A 9,206-nucleotide genomic window follows, 5' to 3' on the forward strand; every position below is an offset into this window, starting at 1 on the left:
CCTCCTTTATTCCATTTTTTCCTTCATTCCCATCTTTCTTTTCGGCTCTGGTTGTCCGAGATTCATTTGTTTCCTCTCCTTTGCCTGTCTCCTTCTATTCCTATCTTTATTCTCTTTCTTCTTCTTTGTATTAGTTATTCGGTATTTTTTCTTCCTTTCCTTTCCTTTCCTTGCTTCTCTCTCTCTATTCCTCGCTTCTATGGTTCTTGATTTTTGTTTTATTATTTTTTAGGTTGAGATGAATCCAATATCCTTTACATTTTCCTTCCCTTCTTTCCTCTCAATCCCTCGCTTTTTCATTTTTTTCATATCTACGTTTTTTTCAATGGCGTTATTTTATGTATCTTTTTTTTTATCCATCGTCATTCTTTCATCTCCTTTGCATCATCATCATTAGTTGCTCCAGTTCTCCAAATTACACTTTTTCTTTCTCTCCTTTATTTGCTTTCCTGCTTCCGCCTCTCCTCTCCGCTCCTCTCGTCCGCTGCTCCTCCTCCACTTCTTTTCAATTCACTTTTTCCTTCTTTTTTCTTACTTCTCTTCGATTTTCTTTTTTTCTTTGCTCTCCTCCTCCTCCTCCTCACTTCTTCTTCCAATTATCTCTCTTTTTTCTTTCGTTTTTTAATCTCATTTTCTCCTTTTTGTTTACTTCTCTCCTTTCCTTTGTTCTTCTCTTCTCTACTTCTCTCTTCCTCCTCCTTCACTTCTCTCCAATTATCTCCTTTTTTTCCCTTTCGTTCCAAATTCTCGTGGTTATCTTTCTGTCCGTCTCTTTATCCCCCTCTCTCCCATGTTTCCTTCTTTCCTTCCTTTTTTTTTTTTTAACTTTTTGGGGGTTATTCGACTTTTTCCTGTTTTTCCTTTCTTTATTCTACTCTTCCATTTCCTTTCCTTCTTTCTTTCTCTCCTTTCTGCTTTCTGAAGTCCCTCTTTTTCCCTTCTTTTCAATTTTCTTTTCATTTTTAACTTTATCATTTTTATCTCTCCTCCTCCTCCTCCTCCTTCTCCTCTTCTTTGTGCCTCGTGCGAAAGGGAATCTCTACTCGTTCCAATAATTAGTTGTTTGCGCGTTGTTTGCTTTCCACGAACCAAACCAACCTTTCACGGCCTCAACAAGCACACACACACACACACACACACACACAGAGGAAGGGGCGTCAGTATGTGTGTTTGTGTAGCTGTGTGTGTGTGTGTGTGTGTGTGTGTGTGTGTGTGTGTTGGTATACATATTTGTTTGTTCGACTAGGTCCTCATGGGTGTGTTGTAGAGCTGGCCTAATTTCGCTTTTTGTTTGTTTGTTTATCTGTGTGTTTGTTTACTTGATTTAAAGGTGATGTATGGAGGTGGTGGTGATAGTTGTAGTGGCAATGGTGGTAGTGGTGATGGTGGTGGTGGTGGTGGTGGTGAGCTTATATTAAATTCTATGCCGTGAAAAATACAACATACATCCTTGTCTAATACCTGTTCACGTCGTCATCAACTTGTATCTCATTTATTTCACAACAAACTAAAGTAATATTGCCAGCCACTCAAACTGTTCCCCTTCACTGTGACCCGACCAGCCACTCAAACACTTTCTTTTCACCGTGCCAGCAACTCAAACTCTTCCCTGTCAAACCTGTCAACCTACCAGCCACTCAGACCTTTCCCTGTCAACTTGCCATCCACTCAGACTCTTCCCTGTCACACTGCTACCCATTAAAACTCTTCCCTGTCACCCTGCCAGCCACTCCTACCTACCTACCTACATACCTACCTTTCCATTCATTAATTACTACAGTTCATTTCATCTATACAAATTCATCTGCCTCTCCATCCGCCAATTAACTGTAGTACATTTAGTTTTTACAATACCTGTCTCTCTCTCCATTCATTAATCACCACAGTCCATTTCGTCTATACAATCCTATTTACCTATCCTTTCATTAATTAGTACAGTTCATTTCGTCTATACTACACGTAAATACCTTTCTGTCTCTACATCACTAATTAACTGCAGTACATTTCGTTTATACAATACCTATCTCTCCCCATTCTTTAATCACCACAGTTCTTTCCGTCAATAGATATACATTCTCTACCCCCTTCATTCATTGATTCCTCACGTTCATTTCGCCTATAGATACAAGACTCTTATTCTCCATCGCTTTATTTTAACTTCCTCTCTTTGCCCTTTATTTTTTCTCCGATTCGTATTTTTTGGGGTTGCTAATCTTCCCTTATTCTTTTCCTTCCATTCTACTTTGACTCCTTTCCTTTGTCCTCTTATGGTTTTCATCTATTCCTTCATTTTCTTTTGGTTTACATTTTGCATTCCTTGTTCTCTTCCTTCCTTTCTACTTTTACTTCTTCTTTTCCTTCCTTTCATCATTACTTTCTCTTTTCTTCTCTTCTTTTCATTACGTCTATTCATTCATTCATTCATCATCTGTTCATCCCATTCATTGATTACCACAGTTCATTTCATTTATACTTTACGCGCGTACCTATCTCCGTTCACACTGATCACTTCATTTTTCTGTCTATTCCATTCATTAATCAGCTGACTATACATTTATCTTCACCTGTCTGTCTTTATTTCAAATAGTCAGCCAATCTATTTCCAGTTAATTAGCTGACCTACTTTCCCTCCTCACCTGATAACCTACCTGTCTAGCTCATTACCTGTCTGTCTACCTCTATGTACAGACTATACAGTTAGATATTCGGTATGTTTGCAATACGATATATTATGCCACACCGATAAGGCAACGTGCTATTTTGAACTCGATTTTGTTTATATATCTATTTATTTACTTGTTTTCTCTGGAGCTTTTAATAATCTCTACCTATATCTATATCCCCATTTTTTTCTATACACGCCTTTTATATTTCCTTGTCAAACTACAAAGACATCATCTATTTCTACATCTACGTCCTTTCATATCTTGTTTTTCTTTATTTAACTCTTTCTCTTCATTTGCCAGAGTTTAAATATCTACGTAAGTTCATTTCTAAATTCTACATACCAATTTTTACTCTGTTCTATTTTGTAAGTCTCTCTCTCTCTACCCAATGACCATTCATCACAGAACGAATTTTAGAAGCCATTAACATTGCTAAATCATTCATATTTGTCTTTTGTGGTCATTTACTTTTTTTCAATTTTTACTTGCTCACTCTGATCCTCTTTACTCTCCTCATCCATCGCCAACCAACTTTTCTATCCATCTTACATCTTACCATCTCTATTATACGCATTTTATGTTATCTACATTCTATTTCTGTTCACCTTGCCAGTTTTCTTCACTTTTCTTTTTTTCCAGCCCTTTTCCTGCCCTCCACAGTATGATCCTCTTTACTCTCTCGCCACAATAACTTTTCCATCCATCATCTACCTTTCTTTGTAAGGTTACAACATTCATCTCTTGTATTCTGTACTTCCATTCAATTTCCACCTGTTCTATTTTTGCCTCCGCACACTCTGACCCTCTTTACTCTCCTCATCCATCGCGACCAACACACATACACGTCAACGCTGGACATTTTTCGGGCAAACACGCGCAATATGAACTCGCGTCGCGTGAACACAACAGATTCACGTCGGCGAACACAGAAATACGAGGAAAAAAAAAGTGTAATAAGGCCCGAAGGAAATAAAGCAACTCTCGCGTCCCATCTGTTTGTCAGCTGACTGGCGCGGATTAAGGGAGATGAATGGGAAGGGAGTGTGTGTGTGTGTGCGTGTTTTTTTTTTTGTGGGTGAGTGTGTGCGTGTTTTTTGGTGTGTTTTACTAGTAGTGTTTATTTTTTTTCATTGTCTTTTTTCATTCATGGTTTTATTTCCTCATTCATGGATACGATGGGAGTGCATTTTCATATCTCTCTCTCTCTCTCTCTCTCTCTCTCTCTCTCTCTCTCTCTCTCTCTCTCTCTCTCTCTCTCTCTCTCTCTCATTATGTTGTTTTCCATTTCCTCTTCATCATTTATTTTTTCATACATGACTTTACTTCCTCATTCATGCAAACGACGGGAGTGTTTTCTCTCTCTCTCTCTCTCTCTCTCTCTCTCTCTCTCTCTCTCTCTCTCTCTCTCTCTCTCTCTCTCTCTCTCTCTCTCTCTCTCTCTCTCTCATTATTTCTTTTTTTTATTCATAATTTTATTCATCCATTTATGCTAAGAACAGGCAGGCAGGTTCCCTCTCTCTCTCTCTCTCTCTCTCTCTCTCTCTCTCTCTCTCTCTCTCTCTCTCTCTCTCTCTCTCTCTCTCTCTCTCTCTCTCTCTCTCTCTCTCTCTCTCTCTCTCATTATTTCGTTTTTTTATTCATAATTTTATTCATCCATTTATGCTAAGGACAGGCAGGCAGGTTCTCCCCCCCACCTCTCTCTCTCTCTCTCTCTCTCTCTCTCTCTCTCTCTCTCTCTCTCTCTCTCTCTCTCTCTCTCTCTCTCTCTCTCTCTCTCTCTCTCTCTCTCTCTCTCTCTCTCTCTCTCTCTCTCTCTCTCTTCATTAACTCGTCAGGAGAGGGAACATGGAAACATATTTTTTACACACACACACACACACACACACACACACACACACACACTAAGAGGACGCCAATTAGTGAACGTACACGGCCATTAAGACGAGGCTTGTTGGTACACACGAGACTTTAAAAAGGACGATGACTAAAATATTCAAAACGTATACACGGCCTCTTAAAAATGTGTACGCGAACGAAAAACGCACATGAGAGGGACGATGATGAAGAGGGGAGGATGAAGTTTGTGTGTGTGTGTGTGTGTGTGTGTGTGTGTGTGTGTGTGTGTGTGTGTGTGTGTGTGTGTGTTCATCCCGCCTCTCACAATTTTTCTCTTTTACACTCATGTACAAAAGCCTTACCTGTGCTATCTCACCTGTCCTGTATTGCATCTCTCTCTCTCTCTCTCTCTCTCTCTCTCTCTCTCTCTCTCTCTCTCTCTCTCTCTCTCTCTCTCTCTCTCTCTCTCATTATACTTGTTTTATCATTAATCTCTACGTTTCTTTCCAGCCTTTTCTTTTTTATCGTCCCTGTCAATATTGCTAAGGCTTCCATTACGTAATTATGGTTTATTTTCATTACATCCCGTTAGGAGTTGCTTTTTCTACACCTTCAGTATATTAATAGCACCAAAAGGGATGCTGTAGACACTCACACTATTAATTTTTCCACCACACCACTCAGGTTTTAAATATATCCGACCATTCCTTTATGACAGGTGTATTCTCCTAATCATAGCAATCCATTCGTCTTTTACCTGTCCCATTATTTTTTTCTTGTTTACCTTCATGCATGCACCCACAGAGACATCACCTCGATACCACTAACACCACACTATCACCATCACACCACTAACTACTACACCACTATCACCACCATAACGCCATACTTTTATCATTTCACGGCGTCACTTCACGGAGATGAGCACCGACGCCGCGCGCATTCCCAGCTCTGTCCAAACGTGTATTCATCACAGCTTCACTCATGTTTCGATTCACGACTCTCACTTTTGGGGTAAGGTTAAGTATTGTGTTTCCCTTCCACTGAATCACTCATCACTCACTCGCCACTCGCATACCTCCAATACTCTCTCAATAACGATTTAGATTCACCTTTACTCTCTTCACAGCATCACGCACTCATCCCAATTCACAACTCTCACTTTTGCGGTTTATAATACATCTCCCTTCCCATAGATTCTCTCTCCACTCGCATACCTCCAATACTCTCTCAATAACGATTTAGATTCACCTTTAAACTCTTCATAGCATCACTCAAACATCCCAATTCACAACTCTCACTTTTGCGGTTTATACTACATCTCCCTTTCCATAGATTCTCTCTCCACTCGCATATCTCCTTCATTACTCTCTCATTACGGATTCAGAGCGCGGTGGAGCGAGTGAGTGAGTCAATGTTCCTGTGAGTGTGTTTCCATCCGCCGCAGATCACATGGTTGCTCGGGCGAAGGCAATTTATTCATCACATTATCGGGTCGTGTCTCGTCAGCTTGGGTTGGTGTTGATCGGTTGGTTGCTTATGCATTTCTCCAGCTGCATCACATTCACGATAAGATGAGAGGAGACGAGCTTACTTCATCCTCTCTGCCAGCATCATATACTTAAGATGAGACAAGGACGATATTATACACTTCAGTCTCGCAGCATCACATTCGCGAGATGAGACAAGATGCAGACGGCGAGAGGGAGGAATAAGCCAAGCAAGTCTTCATTTAAATATCTTCACAGCATCACTGACATATCCCAATTCACGTTCGGTTGGTTAATCCCTGAGTTTTAAGTTCAGGAGTTAACTTTCTCGGTTATGTATCAAGGTCTGTTATTATGTATCTTATGTATTATGGGATGTCTATTTATTGTGTTTAGTCATTATTATATATATGTTTATGTATACCCATTATAATGTATACGTTATGTTATGTGTATATTGGTTTAGAGCTGGTTTAAATGTCTCCTCTCTGTAGGTAGGTAGTAGCTATGTAGGTAAGTAGGATAAGAGGTAAGCGGATAGACAGTTAGACGAATTAAGTAATACATGAAAGGGTAGAGAGGGTGGATATGAGTATAGGAAGGATATTATTTTGCGTTTTATCTTTATTTTCGGCCTAAATATTGGGTCTTTTTTTTCCCTGGTTTTCATATCCCAGAACATCTGTTGACTCAAGGTGCTGGAGATAAGGAGAAGGGTAAAGAGAAGAGAGAAAATAAGAAGAGAAGGATAAGGTAAAGAAAGGTAGAATCGGGAAGGAAAAGGAAAGGAAAATGAAAGTAAAAAGGTGATATTGAAGAAAAATTAGGAAAAGAGGAGAGGAAGAAAGGGAGGTAGGAAAAAATGGACGAGGTTGAGGAGAGGGATGAAGAAGGAGATATTCAGGCGGAGATAATGGGAAGGAGAGGGTAGAGAGAGGAGGAGGAGGAGATGAGAGACAGAGGAGGGGGAAGGTGACATTAAAAAAAAAACCTGGTTAGCAATTTTACTTCGATTAGAGAAAAACAGAACACACACACACACACACACACACACACACACACACACACACACACACACACACACACACACACACACACTATCTTCACCCTTTCCAGTCTTCATTTGGACAAGAAAAAAAAAAAAAAGATTCAATAACTTGACAATAAGTCCAAATCTCTTTTTGTCACCTTACGTAAACACACACACACACACACACACACACACACACATACACACGCACACAGACACCTACACACCGCATCATTAATCCAGGTAAGACGCAATACAGGTAGCTTGGGCAGGTATACAACGCACAAGCACACATACACACACACACACACACGGACGAACGAACGAAGAGAGAACCGGACGAACGGAGGACGAAACGGCACAACCTCACTCCACGAACGTTCGATCTACACTGAGCTCGCACTTGCAGCCTCTAGCCCACCCAAGGCCCAGCGCCGCTACCACCACCACCACCACCACCAGAAATAGTACAGTGTCTACCTATATATACTTCTTTCTGCTTCTCTTTTTCTCCCTTTTCTTCTTCGTTTTTTTATGTTTTTTTCTTCTTTAGACATAAAAGGTAAAATTCTTCTCTCTTTTTCTTTATTTCTTTTTTTTTCTGTTACCTCTTCTTTCACTCTTCTTCTTCCTCTCCATTTTCCTTCTTCTTCTTCCCTTCCTCCTCTTCTACTGTTTCCCTTCCCAGTATCTTCTTCCCCACCTTCCTCTTCCTTCTTCCTCCTCCTTTATTTTCTTCCTTTCCAGCATATCTTTCTTCTTCTCTTCCTCCTCCTCCTCCTCCTCCTCCTCCACTTCTCATTCCTCTTCCTACTTTAGCAATCCTTAACATCTCCACCCTCTCCTCCCTAACAACCTCTTCCTCCTTCCTCCTCCATCATAGTACGTGGATTATGTTATTTATACACAAGGGGTTCAGCGCCATAAGATCCTCTAGCGTTGGTGAGCATCTGAAGGGGAGGATCGGAACCCCTTATTCTTCTTCGTCTCGTATCAGAGGAGTTACTGGTGGCTTTGGAGGGAGGAACAGGGGATCAGGAGGAGGAACTAGAAGAGGGATGGAAGACGGGAGAAAGAAAGAATGGGGTAAAGGGCGGAGGAAGGAACAAGAGACGGGATAGAGAAGGGAAAGGAAGGAAGAAGGGGACGGAAGAAGGAAGTTAGGGAAGAAGGGGATAAAAGGAGAAGGAGGAAGGAATACAGCTTAAAAGAAGGAAGGAAGAATGAAAGATGGGAAATACAAAACAGAGGATAAATAGCGAAGGAGGAAGGCATAAAGGATGATAAAAAGGAAGAAGGAATAGAAGATTAGATATAGGAAAAGGTAAAGAGCGTGGGAGAAAGGGAAAACAGGCGAAGAGAAGAAAGGAAGGAAGAATAAAAGATGGGAGGTAGAAACAAAAAGGATAAATTATGTGGGAAGGAAGAAGATAGGAAGGAAGAAAGAAAATATGGAAGGAAAGATAGATAGGAGAGAGAAGAAAAGGGATGAAAGACGGGAGGTAGGAATAGAAAGGGTAAATGGGGTAGAAGGAAGGAAGGGAGGAGGAAAGGAAGGAAGGAAGGGAGGGAGGGAGTAATGAATATGAACGTAGTCTAATCTTGTGTATTAATTATCTTTACCTCTCTCTCTCTCTCTCTCTCTCTCTCTCTCTCTCTCCTCGATAATGAGAATCCATAGTGACTCAATAACGACTTTAAGCGGAAAAATACTCTCTCTCTCTCTCTCTCTCTCTCTCTCTCTCTCTCTCATTCAATCAGTCCCCCTGCCCACACACTCGCTTCACTCTCTCGTAAATCGAGGCACACAACACACACACACACACACACACAAACACACACACACACAAAGACCCTCCCCTCTCCAATCTCTCTCTCTCTCTCTCTCTCTCTCTCTCTCTCTCTCTCTCTCTCTCTCGAAAACTAATAGGACACGAAGCCAGACACACTAACTGAAAACCTACCGTTCGAGCCCCGCTGGTCAACAGGAATACACCAAAGCCATTGTCACTAACTCAGGTAAGGCCACGCAAGGTTTTATCTAATCAACAGGTGAGGGACGAAGAGTAACACGTATAGTATCTTTGTAAGAGCCATTTTTCAACTCCACTGCAACCAACCACCACCACCACCTAAGTTACCCTGTCATCACCACACACGAGCATTTTTCAACTCCACTGCAAC

At 41.0% G+C, this 9,206-nt stretch overlaps 1 protein-coding gene across 11 annotated transcripts in view; it reads right to left on the reverse strand.

The window, feature by feature from the left end:
• The window catches only part of LOC127008406 (peripheral plasma membrane protein CASK-like), a 165,875-nt gene extending 158,087 nt beyond the window's left edge, over positions 1-7,788 (reverse strand). For 5 of the 11 annotated variants that reach the window (XM_050880531.1, XM_050880529.1, XM_050880525.1 and 2 more), the window contains exon 1: positions 7,359-7,788. The gene's annotated coding sequence lies outside the window, so the exon portion shown is untranslated. The remainder of the gene's footprint in view (positions 1-7,358) is intronic. The other 6 variants (XM_050880534.1, XM_050880530.1, XM_050880526.1 and 3 more) reach the window with 2 other exon arrangements.
• Between the last annotated feature and the right edge of the window lie 1,418 nt (positions 7,789-9,206).

Source organism: Eriocheir sinensis, chromosome 37 (assembly GCF_024679095.1).
Source record: "Eriocheir sinensis breed Jianghai 21 chromosome 37, ASM2467909v1, whole genome shotgun sequence".
Lineage (NCBI taxonomy): Eukaryota > Metazoa > Arthropoda > Malacostraca > Decapoda > Varunidae > Eriocheir > Eriocheir sinensis.